Here is a 12,420-nt window from a genome sequence, read left to right as displayed (position 1 = left end):
AAATAATAGTCATTATACGTAGTATCTCACAAAAATACCCAGTCTGATGAGACGATTGTATCCTAGTGCACATTACAAAAATCTTAAATGTCCTGCCATTATTGATCGCTTAATATAAGGGATACCGAAAAGAAAAGTGTGAAGAAGTTTGTTCATATACTGTATGGTAGAAACAACTCAGCAAATTACCTAAGCTATTTTCTAAGCTATACTTAAATGGCAAGAAAATATTGTATAAAATGCTCATATGGCTTGCTCATGATGCGGTTTCATGCCTCTAGATATTGACTCCGAATAATTTCTTGGATATATTACAGATCAAGCTTAAAAACATATAAAGTATTGTCAACATGAAGCTGAGTATTTTTTTCGATTCCAATTCAAAATTAACTGATTAAACTTCACGAAACTAATGTAAAATACCTTCAATCTGACAAAATCCAGAAACACAATTAAGACATTTGAACAAAATAATACCTCCGTACTGAGTAACCACATTACAAAAACAATGTTTACAAAAATGGTGCTACGATCATTATTTCTCACACAATTTTATTCACAGAAAATACACATGTCTACAATGATCACATGATATTGTTAGACATGTCAATTAATTACTTGGAAGCATAAGATTATACGGAGTAATCTGTAATTACGAACCAAAAATTAAAAGAGTTAACCGTTTAAATGATCAAATACTAATTTAATATGAATAGACCTAGACAAATTACATGTAATAGGATAAGAGAATAACATAAATTTTTGGCAAATTTGTTGGAAACTACCTTATAAAATTCATTTTTTGTGAAAAACTACCTTATAAAAAATATGTTGTAAGAAACTACCTTATAAAACATAAAATGTTGTAATATAGTACCTTATGCCGGATTGTAACCGTTGACCCGTATCTCCGGCGTTGACTTTTCCACGTGAAAGTCACGTGACCTTCCATGACTAATTTCCCTCCTTTTTTTGCGCCAGGTGTACTCAATCTCCCCTACTTTTAATGATGTGTTGGCCTTTCATTATAATCATCTTTCTCCCTCCTTCTTCGTACTCATCTTCACCCCTCCCCTGCTTCCTTATAATCTTTTCTTCTTCTTTTTCTTTTTAATTCTTCAATTTCTCTGTTCATCCACACTAAATTAAATTAATTTATACCTTTGGGTCTGTAGTGAGTTAAATCTTCTAATTTTTTATGTCCTCTGTTTTTTTACTTCACCATCAATTAGAGTGCAGGTTGTTGAGTCAGTAAATCAATTGAAGAGAAGATGAAGGATAATTGGAAGAGGTTGGAAAATTAGAATTTGGGAATTAGGTGAAAATCACCGTGGTAGGAAATGAAGGGAAATTGGGTACAACAGGCACAAAAAGGAGGGAAATTAGTCATGGAAGGTCACGTGACTTTCACGTGGAAAAGTCAACGCTGGAGATACGGGTCAACGGTTACAATCCGGCATAAGGTACTATATTACAACATTTTATGTTTTATAAGGTAGTTTCTTACAACATATTTTTTATAAGGTAGTTTTTCACAAAAAATGAATTTTATAAGGTAGTTTCCAACAAATTTGCCTAAATTTTTGGGTGAACATCGAAGACCCATAAATCTGTTGGATTAAGCCTCATATCGGTGGTCGGACTTCGGTACAAAAGGAAAGCAAAGTGAGGTTTAAAAAAAATCATCTCATATCTTCTCTTTGAACCATAGCTACTTAAATACTTCGTACATAGTAATAAACAAAGATACAAGAAATTTAACTATTTAAGATTGAAAAAATTATACTCTTTCTATCTATCAAGAATGTGATTATGATTTTGGTACTTGCGAGAGTATACTTATGATATTATCTTAATTGCATTCCCAAACGGTAATGGAAAAAAAAATCCTAACTACAAATACAACAATACCTTTAATTTCTACGGAGTATTTGGCATAGAAGTCCTATACCTCTTAAAACTTTTACAATTGAACAATGGTTATCTAAAACACAATTGAAGCATTGAATGATTTGAATAAAATCCTAAAATATAAGATTATAACATTGAAGCATTAACACAACCTAGCGGTTTGTCTTACGTCCTACTCTCTGCCCTCAACAACAATGCTTGGCTGCTTGCTGATTCCCAACGGAGGCATCTAAAACTCCTAATGACTGATGTATACAACCACAAGAGGCTAAAAGTAAAATTATTAAGCATCAGCAAAACATATTAACACCATCAAAAACGTGATTTTGTCATAAATTCCTAAACTAATACTCCCTCCGTCCCGGAATATTTGAAACGCTTTCCTTATCGGGCCGTCCCGGATTACTTGAAACGCTTCTAAAAATGGAAACTTTACATAATATTTTATTATTTTCTCACCATACCTAAGGGCCCACCAACAACCATACTACCCCAAATAAACATTAAAAAATTCATGACCCCCACCACATCCCACTATCTATATTAAAAAAATACTCCACTACTAACTCCCTTTCAATTAAATAAGAAGTCAATTATAATGAATTAAACTCCGTGCCGGTCAAACGGTTTCAAGTATTATGGGACGGATGGAGTACAAAGTACGGAGTACCATTCTTTGAAAATATCATGAACCTAAAAAATGCAGGATGAAATCAATTGATTACCTGCCATTGTTCAAAAGTTCAAAACCCTGCATACTCTTAGAGTTCAACTTCTTAATCGCCACCGCGATTTTAACCCCACTCTTAGAATACACATTAGCCTTCTCATCGATCCAACCCTTGTACACCCTCCTAAGTCCTCCTTTGCCTAGAAGTCTTTCAGGCTTGAAATTCTTTGTAGCATTCTTTAGTTCCGCAAAACTAAAACTCCTTAAATTGTGTTTTTCCAATAGTTTTCCAGTGTGAGAGGTTTCCCCAACACAACAAAATCAGAAAAGACTTGATCTTCCTCAAATTAATGTCTTCATCAGTTTTATTTTGCAATTCCATCCCCTAACCTAAATATATTCTCAATCATAAATTTAACCAACCCCTTAAAATTAAAATCAAAATCAAAATTAAGAACATACACAGGGAAGACAATTTTTGAGTAGGCAATGAGAAGAAGAAATATTTGTTAACTATACAAATTAGAACTAAAATTACTGGACATAAAAAAAAAAAAAAAGCATGAGTACATTTACCTTGGTTAATTACTTAATTTGCCGGATAAAAATAGAACACATAATTCATTATAAAAAAAAGGAAAAATTGATAAAGGCAGTCCCAACTATGGACGTTTATCTTTAAAAGGTCCAAACTACGGATTATTATTGGCCGGTCCCAACTAAGGGGGTTGTTGACTTTGCGTGGGTCTTTTTTCAAAATGACCGGTTTACTAAGTTGAAGACGATGACGTGTCGGGTCATTTAAAAAAATCACGTGCCACTTTAAAACAAATCCACCCATTTAATAAAAAGCCCACCCATTTAACTAAAATCCCACCCATTAAATAAAAAACCAACCACTTAAAATACCCACCCAATTATTTGGGTGTTTGATTTTGATTTTTTATTTTTTTTACCTCCTTCCTCCCTCAGCAACACCAACTGCAACAACCTCCCACCACCCTAGCTACCAAACCCAACCGTCGACCCCAAAATCTCACCGCCCACCACATGTCTGTTTACCAATCTCCCTTCTGTCTTTCACTTCTCGGTTTCTGTCCAACGCAAACCCGAACGGAGAAGCTGCACTGCACTCTCCTCTCGCTCACACCATATCTGTCGGAGCTGCGAACTCGCCGCACTACACTCCCCTCTCGCCGGAGATGCAAACAAGCCGCCCTACACTCCCCTCTATTTCGCGGCAGGGTTCGAAGGTTCCAACCCAGATCTCGCCGCCCACAACAATGGTCGTGCATAAGATCTCCTTGTTTTTAAATTTTTTTTATTAAATTAAAAAAATAATTATTTGCCGACGGTGGAGGCTGAAGGGGCCGGCGGTGGAGGCTGAAGGGGAGAGTTTGCGCGCATCGTGAAGGTGAGAGGCGAGGAGGGAGGAGAGGAAAGTGGTGGCCGGTGGTGGATGCGGGGGTGGATTTGGTGGAGAGAGAAAAAAGTTAAGAATATTTATTTTGGGTAAAAAAAAAAAATCCTTGACTTACACATCCGGTCACCGGTAAAAAGACCCACGCAATGTAAACACCCCCCTTAGTTGGGACCAGTCAGTAATAATCCATACTTGAGACCTTTTAAAGATAAACGTCCATAGTTCAGACTGCCTTTATCAATTTTTCCTAAAAAAAAACATACCCAATTTCTTTGTGGTTGCCATACTGATGTTGATTTTAATTTCTGCAATTGAACAATAAACAATTGATTTACAAATTGTTATGAAATCGAAAATTTGCGGAAAAATGAATTGAAAATGTGAATCGAGAGAGGAAAATACAGAATTTGGATATCCAAGTCCAAAATAACCGTTAGTGGAACTGTGGAAGGATGCAAGAAAATTAATGTTTGAAGTAAAATCGATAGCAGAAGTAGGAGGACTTTGAAAGATCGAAGAGAATTGTAATTGGATTTACAGTTGATTATAGATTTGCTCTTGATTTCTATGAGAGAACGAAACGACGGAAGTAAGAGGGGGTGATTTTCACTTTTCACGGAAGGAAGATGACGAAAAGACGTAAGTAACTAAGTAAATATAGTTTTTTTTAAATAAAAGTAATAAAATATGGAAAATAAAAAAAAGCCACGTGGCACTCTAAATTTCTCTTAAACCTCCCTGCTATTAAATATTAGAATAGATTAGTTAGGCAATAGAATCAATTAGTTAGGCAATGAAACCAATTAGTTAAGTCATAGAACTAATTAGTTACAGTACTTAACTAATTAGTTAAGCGATAAATAGAACCAATTAGTTAAGTAATTAAAGCGGTCTTTTCGGTAAGACGGTCTTACACATAACTTGCCGTATATAAAATCATTCGACCACCTTGGCAATTCGTGGAAGGTGGACACGAGTCCACGTAGACGTACATGCACCTCCTTCAAACACACAACAATTTGTCTAAAAAACACAACTTTGCTTTATTAAAAAAAAGGGAAAGGAAGCCAATGGCAGGTACTAAACAAGATATTCAAGGGGGGAATAAAAAAAATGGTAATATCAAATCCCCTGTAAATTCGCTGGTTATTTGTACTAGTCAAAGATTCACTCTCTGTCTTTCTCAATTTCTCAATCTTCGACCCTAAATTCCCTCCATTCTACTAGAAATGAATCTAATTTCAACACTATCCCAATTCAATCTTTTTAGCTTCCCTACCCAAACTCTAACTAGTATAATAGATTGCAAACTGGAGAAATAGAATTTTGAAATTGATCTTCATGACTGAAGACAAAGAACACGGTGAAAAGGAAGGAGAACAAACAAGAAGAATTCATATGTATATTCTACTTATATACTACTATAAATTATAATTCATATTCGAATCCGATGAGGGGGAAGGGGGACGGAAGAGGAAGGCTCCTTTCCATCTATCTTGACCGGGAAGAGGGGGGAGGCCCCGGGTTAGTAGATTGAATGTACTGCTACTATATGACTGGAATTTGGAAAAATGCCCAATTTCATGTTCGTAGCCGTATTCTTTTGAATTATTTGTGATGTTATTTCTAGTTTATTGTTGTGTTCTTTTATACTTTGTGATGTTCTTTCTGAAGGAAATAATGCCCTTGGTCCAAGTATGCATTCTATGTCTAATAAGTGCGGTTCAGTATTAATTAACAAGTTAATAATTCAGTGAGATCAAGTGAGCTGAATGCCTAGCTAGAGGCCGCTTCAGTTCAAGTGGAATTAATGATATTAATCCACAGCTTACTCTTGACTGAACCCGTAGGGTCACACAAATAGTACGTAAACGGATCAAGTATTTAATGGCATTAAATACTCCATCTATGGATATTCGGAATCGACGGATCTTGGTTTCAGTGGGAGCTGAGATCGTCACAGGCAAGAAATGAATACTCCGGAAACGATGATATTGCCGGAAACGGAAATATGGATCGTATCGGAAATATGAATATTATCCAAGTCGTAGATGTTGCCGGAAACGGAAACATGGTACGTATCGGAAAATATTATCGGAAATGGAAATATTGCCGGAATCGGAAATATTGCCGGAAACGGAAATATTGTCAGAATCGGAAATATTATCGGAATCGGAAAATAATTTCGGAAACGGAAATATTAAATATTTGTTCGAAACGGAAATTGATTCCGGAATCGGAAATATTGAATATTGTTCGTATCGGAAATGAATTCCGGAATCGGGAAATTAATCGGAAGCGTATCGTACGAATTAGCATCGGACGAGGCCTGCCAGACGAAGGCCCAGCACGAAGCCGGGCCATCGCCCAGCAAGCCAGCGCGCCACAAACGCACCAGCCAAGGCTGCGCCAGGCCCACCGCAAGGCAGGCCCAGCGCGCGCCAAGGCTACGGCAGCGTGTGGGCTTGCGGCAGTGGGCTGCGAGCTCGCGGGCTGCGCGCGCGCGCATGGCGCCCCTCGTGGGCTGCTGCGCGCGCGCGCATGGCGCCCCTCGTGGGCTGCTGTGCGTGCGTGTGTGTTTGTGTGCTACTCGAATCCTAAAGCTACCGGGATTTGTCATATGATTAAATCTAATCCTAAAAGATTTAGTTTATTTAATTAGAGTCCTAGTAGGATTATAATTAAACAAATTAGTATCCTAATAGGATTTCAAATCATTTTCCATAACTCTATAAATAGGTGCCTAGGGTCGCATATTTACACAGAGAGTATTCAAGTATTCAAAGTGAGTTTTTGAGAGCAAAATTCAGTAATACAATTGCCTATAAAGTGCCGAAAATTCTAAGTACCTTAAGGGCGATTCTAGTTGGTCAATCTTAAGGCGGATCCGGACGTGCTGTGGACTATCTACGGAGGGACGACACTTGGAGTCCAAAAGACTTGTTCTTGTTCGGTTCGGGCGCAGCTAGGGAAGGCACGCAACAAAGAGTATGCATCTAAACTATGCTAAATGATTATGTGTAAATAATATGCTTTCCTGACTTTATGGTTTTTCCGCATGATTTATGAATTGTCATATGTATCATAACCTAACACTTTCTACTTTGTTATCATGTTTTTTTGTATTATTTGTGATGTTCTTTCTAGTTTGTTGTTGTGTTATTTTATACTAGTATTTTATGCACGCGATGCGTGCGTGCATTTTAGAAATTTTATTGTGCCTAGTATTTCATGCACGTGATGCGTGCGGAATTTAACAATCATTGTGGGATTAAATTTAAACGCTAATGTTTATAATCATTTGTTCCAATTTTTCTCTTTTCAATATTCTTTTTAAAAAATCAGTAATAAACTCGAAAATTAAAAACCACCTGCTGCATGAAGTATATTGGAGAGTGAATAATGTAATTTATTCACTAATTATTTTTTTCTTTTTAAAATTCTATTTTAAAATTTTTATTTATTTTTATTTAGATTAAAACATCTCTATTATCCAACCACACGCAGGCCGCAGCCCAAAGATATAATCCGGCCCATTCTCTTTCGTTTGATTTCGTTCAGAAAAAATTGAAAGATATAATCCAGCCCAAATTGAAATAGGTTTAGCCCAAATTGAAACCTGCGTATATTTAGCCATTTGGTTCAGAACACCGCCGCTCTCCTCTCTCTCCTAACCCTATTTGGTTTTGTTTCTGATCTCTCTCCTTTCTCTCTCCTAATTTGACGCTTTCCTTCATTTATCTCCTAAAAAAATGGCTTCAGATAGGCGAAAACCTTCAGAATAATGAATGCCATGAAGATCTTACGCATAACTCTCTCGCCTATTTTACACAGGTATGTTCCCCTTATCTTCGTCTATTTTTAGGAATATTTGGAATTGATTTAGAATTTTAGTTATCAATTCATGTTTTTGGGTTTATTATTTGGATTTTATTCATGCGAAATAACGATTTGTTGCTTAATTTTTGTTGTATTTCGTTTTTTTATTATTGGTTAACAAATTTTTTTTATTTGCATGTGGTCTCCCTCCATGAGTGAGTTGGAGAGAGAGATGCAGGAGCCGTGAGCGAGATGACGGCGAGCCGGTGTTGAGGCGCGCGAGGCGGTGGTCGAGGCGCTATCCGAGGCGATAGGTATTTTTCTACATTATTATTATTTTCGTTATTAGATCAGTTTGATTTGTGTATGTTTCTGATAGATATGATTTGTGTATGTCTCTGATGTGGGTTTTCAAGCTAATTCGAGTTCGAAATTCTGGGTTTTTCTACATGATTTTTTTTCTTTATTTTCATCTTTTGTTGATCTGGATGCTGAGAATTTTGGTTATTTTTTCACGTTTATTTGCCATTTTAGTTTTTTTAAGATGTAAAATTAAATAAATTTTGGTTTTTTGGCCTAACCTACTTTTTTTGGGTCTGTGTATTTGTGTAGTATGATTGGGAAACCAATTTATGATTTGATTTTGTTTTTTTAGTGCAATTTACTCTTGGCTTATGGAATTTTGTTATTTTTATTTTTTATGCAATTTCAAACATGTTTTTTTTCTACATTATTAAAAATAAGTCGTTTCAATGGAAGTAGCATGATTTTTATAATTCTTTGGAAATAACATGATATAATTCTTTCACTCTATCTCTTGATTTTGATTGTGGAATTGTTGAATTTCATGGAAAATAGTGTTTTCTATGATAATATTTTCTCAAAATTTCTTTGGGAATCATTTCAACTGAATTGAATTGTTTTTTAAACAGTACGTTTAACTTGGGGTTTTTTGGATTTAGCAAAAAAGTGTATCTTTTCTTGCTATTTTGTTTGATTTCCTGCTGATTTTGTGCAAATAGCAAATGATTCTCTGTTTCCTGCTATTCTGCATGCTATTCTGTTTGATTTCTTTAGTAGTTCGTGTTTTTGCTCGTGGAGTTGTTGAATTTCACTGTAAAACGTCTTTTATGTTGTTATTGTGATTTTGTGGTCTATTATGTTATGTTGAAATTGGTTTTTGGTCGAAATGTCCTCAATTTTTGGAATTGAATGTTGGGATTTCAACATTATAGTGAAAATCAGTGTCAGTGATTGTATGGGATTTCACTGTTCTCTGTGTTTAGTAATGTGTTTCTTTGTGATGATTTATTGACTCGTGCTTTAGTTTTTTACATGAACCAGTTTAAATTGGTGTGGGTTGTTTGTAGAAATGTTTTAGAACCTAATAAAATCTGAAATAAAAACCAAATAAATAACAACTTATGCAGACTAAAAGCATGAACATCAATCATTAATAGTTAATTAAAATCAGTAAAATCATGCAAGTTACTCTTTTGTTTAAGAGATTGGTGCAATTGGCGAACTTAACACCCAAATGAAAATCGAACTTGAAACTGTAACTCTAATCTGTAAAAACCAAAAGAATATTTCAGATTTCTTGATTGATGTAGATTTACATTTTTACATGCTTTTAATCAATAAAATCTGAAGTAATTACTTTTAATCAAGTAAAAGCTAATCAAGCAATTTACATTTGCTGGTGAATGATATTTTGTTTTTAATGGGGGCATGCGATTTACATTACTCATGTTTTTTATGCTCACCAATGTATACTCACCAAATTATTAGCGATAAACGATGAAATTATAATTATCACCAAATTATGAACAATAGTAATCAACAAATTATATCACCAATGTAAATTATTCGCTTTTAATCAACAATAATTACTTTTATTTAATTTAAAAACTAATCAAGTAATCTAAATAATGTTGAAAAGTAATTATTAAGCAAATACTTTGTAATGGACTGATTTTTTTCAAGTAATTAAAGAAATTAAAATCAAATAAGAGACAATTTAATTAATTAAATTAGGAGTTGATTTATCAGCATGAATTCAAATCTGAAATAATTAATTAAATTAGGTTAAAGGGATGGCTATTACTATAATTTTTGTTTGATTGGCACATACCGTATGTTGTTCGTTATTTGATCTCGTTATGAACTCTTAACTCAACTTAAAATCTGCATAAAATCCAATTCAAGTTGATTATTTTCTGATTCATAATTGTAATGACACAAATAACACAAATGTAAACAGAAATTCGTAATTCTCCCATACATGATTTTAACATAAAAAAAATATATGAGATGATTTAATTAAAAGCATAAATTAAAATTTAAAATTAATTATAATTAAAATTAATTGAAGCATGAAAGTTACACCTTGTATTTTGAAATCTACAATTAGAGTTTAAGAAAATATAAGAGATATTAAAAGCATTAATTAAAATGGGAAATATTTAATTGGAACTCATAAAAGAAACTTACATACCTTGTATTTTCAAATCTGCAAAATAAATAACGGAATTATATAAGTTAGACCGATTTAATTCTAATGACAGAAATATAAGAGATTCATTATTCTCTCAAAAACCCTATAAACATAAAAAAAATTGAGATTATTTAATTAAAAGCGTGAATATTAAAATTTGAAATAATTAATTTAAAATCATAAAAGCGTGAAAGTTACATACCTTGTATTTTCAAATCCGCAATATTAAACAAACATGAATTAAAATGTGTATTATTTTCTAAAAAACATGATTTTAACATAAAAAAATATAAGAGATTGTTTCATTCAAAGCATGAATTAAAATGTGAAATAGTTAACTGAAATTCATTAAAGCATGAAAATCATACCTTGTATTTTCAAATCTGCAAAATAAATTAAAGAAATTATATAAGTTAGACCGATTCAATTCACGAATCATTATTAATTAAAAATTGTTTAATTTCTGTTATGCATACTATAATTCCATGTATTTTATGCATATTACAATTTTAGTGGCCTTATCCTTGTTGGTTATGCATTAACATTCACGAATCTATATTAAAAGTGTTATTTTTTTTTTCTTGCAAGGATTCGTGAGAAGTGTATACTTACTTGTATAGGAGCAACTTCAAGAACGATGATACGGTTCTTCTGAGAATCAAACTTCGCGAATGATTCTTCTTCTTCTTCTGAGAACTGAAGAACGTTGTTTTCCGGTTCTTGTTTTTGGGTTTTTTTTTCTTTGCAGATTTTGGAGAATTTTTTGGACTGTTTTTTCGATTTACAGTGTAAATTTTTTTTAATTTGGCAATTAGAATAAGCTGTAATAATTTGTAATAATTTCTTTCCTAATGTTTATTTTATTTCCTGATTTAAGTAATTAATCAACCCTAATTTAAGGAGTGTATTCAATTGTTCAACCTATGGGCCGTAATACACGTTTTTGGGCGTTTTATTAAGCCAGGCAAATTAGGTTGGTAAGGTAGATCAAAAAGTAAAACCGGGGGGGGGGGGGTATTTCTGTAAATTTAGTGGGGGACACGAAAAGTTAATTTACAAAAATGACCTCAGGAGCTGGCTTATATAATAGAGATTTTGTGATGTTCTTTTTAATTTGTTGTTACTATGTACTACCTCCGTTCCTAAATGATCTTTACGGTTACTATTTGCACGGTAATTAAGGAATTTTGGTGAACATGTGATGTTGGGGTAACAAATGGAAAATGAGTGGCTATAAATTGTCCAACAATGTGAGTGGGTGGAAACTAATATTAAAGTATTGTGAGTGGGTAAGTTATGGTGGGCCAAATAAGAGTAAAAATGGAATAAAGTAGGAGTGTAAAGAACATTCAGGAACGGACTAAAACGAAAAGCGTAAAGAACTTTTAGGAACGGAGGTAGTATGTTCTTTTGTATTATCTGTGATGTTCTTTTATTTTATTTTTTATGAATTTTATCGAGGAGTTTTTGCAACAATTAAAATCAAAGCAATCAAAATTGGGTTACAGATAAATTCTATACATAAAGAATACAAAATTAATTAAATACCTTTGTCTTTGTCAACAAATTCATCGGTTTGATCTTTAGTTTCATCGTAATCATCGTTTCCCTGAGCTTCATTGATCTAGTTCCTTGAAGTTCTAAAAAGTTTCAGTGTGCCCTATAGGAGAGAATTAATTGGGAGAATGTGATAATGATGGACTAACTTGAAAATAGAGGTTAAGTTTATGGAAATTTTGTGCAACACTACCTTAAAGTTTGGACGTTTTGTGAATTACTACCTTATAAAAAAGTTTTTTAATTTTGCTACCTTATAAGTTTGTTTAGTTTGAGTAACACTACCTTGTAACAGTTTCCGTCAATTTCCTCCGTTTGTGGGCCCCACCTCCAACGGCTATATTCAAGTGCTTTAACTTCCTTTCCCCGTTATTTAAACTTCCTGTAAAGCTTTATTAACCACATTCAACCATTTTTCGAAAAATATCAAGAAATCTGGATAATTTTTTTTGTCAAAACAAGATTCGCAATTTGGTTGAGGAATCGAGTAATCAAAAGGTGAGTGCATTAATTTCATTCTTGTTCTTCAATTCACTATATACG

General features: G+C 33.7%; 1 long non-coding RNA gene across 2 annotated transcripts; it reads left to right on the top strand.

Moving 5' to 3' along the window:
* The first annotated feature begins 1,026 nt into the window (after positions 1 to 1,026).
* On the top strand, positions 1,027 to 11,191 carry LOC130462808 (uncharacterized). Of its 2 annotated transcripts, XR_008923610.1 has the most exons (3): positions 1,027 to 6,992; positions 7,767 to 8,137; positions 10,909 to 11,191. It is a non-coding gene; the product is annotated as an uncharacterized lncRNA (long non-coding RNA). The 2 variants fall into 2 exon arrangements; XR_008923609.1 differs by lacking the exon at positions 1,027 to 6,992 and having other exon boundaries at positions 7,007 to 8,137.
* The last annotated feature ends 1,229 nt before the right edge of the window (positions 11,192 to 12,420 follow it).

Source organism: Spinacia oleracea, chromosome 6 (genome assembly GCF_020520425.1).
Source record: "Spinacia oleracea cultivar Varoflay chromosome 6, BTI_SOV_V1, whole genome shotgun sequence".
Lineage (NCBI taxonomy): Eukaryota > Viridiplantae > Streptophyta > Magnoliopsida > Caryophyllales > Amaranthaceae > Spinacia > Spinacia oleracea.
The sequence above is the reverse complement of the archived record's forward strand: the minus strand, read 5'-3'. Positions and strand labels throughout refer to the sequence as shown.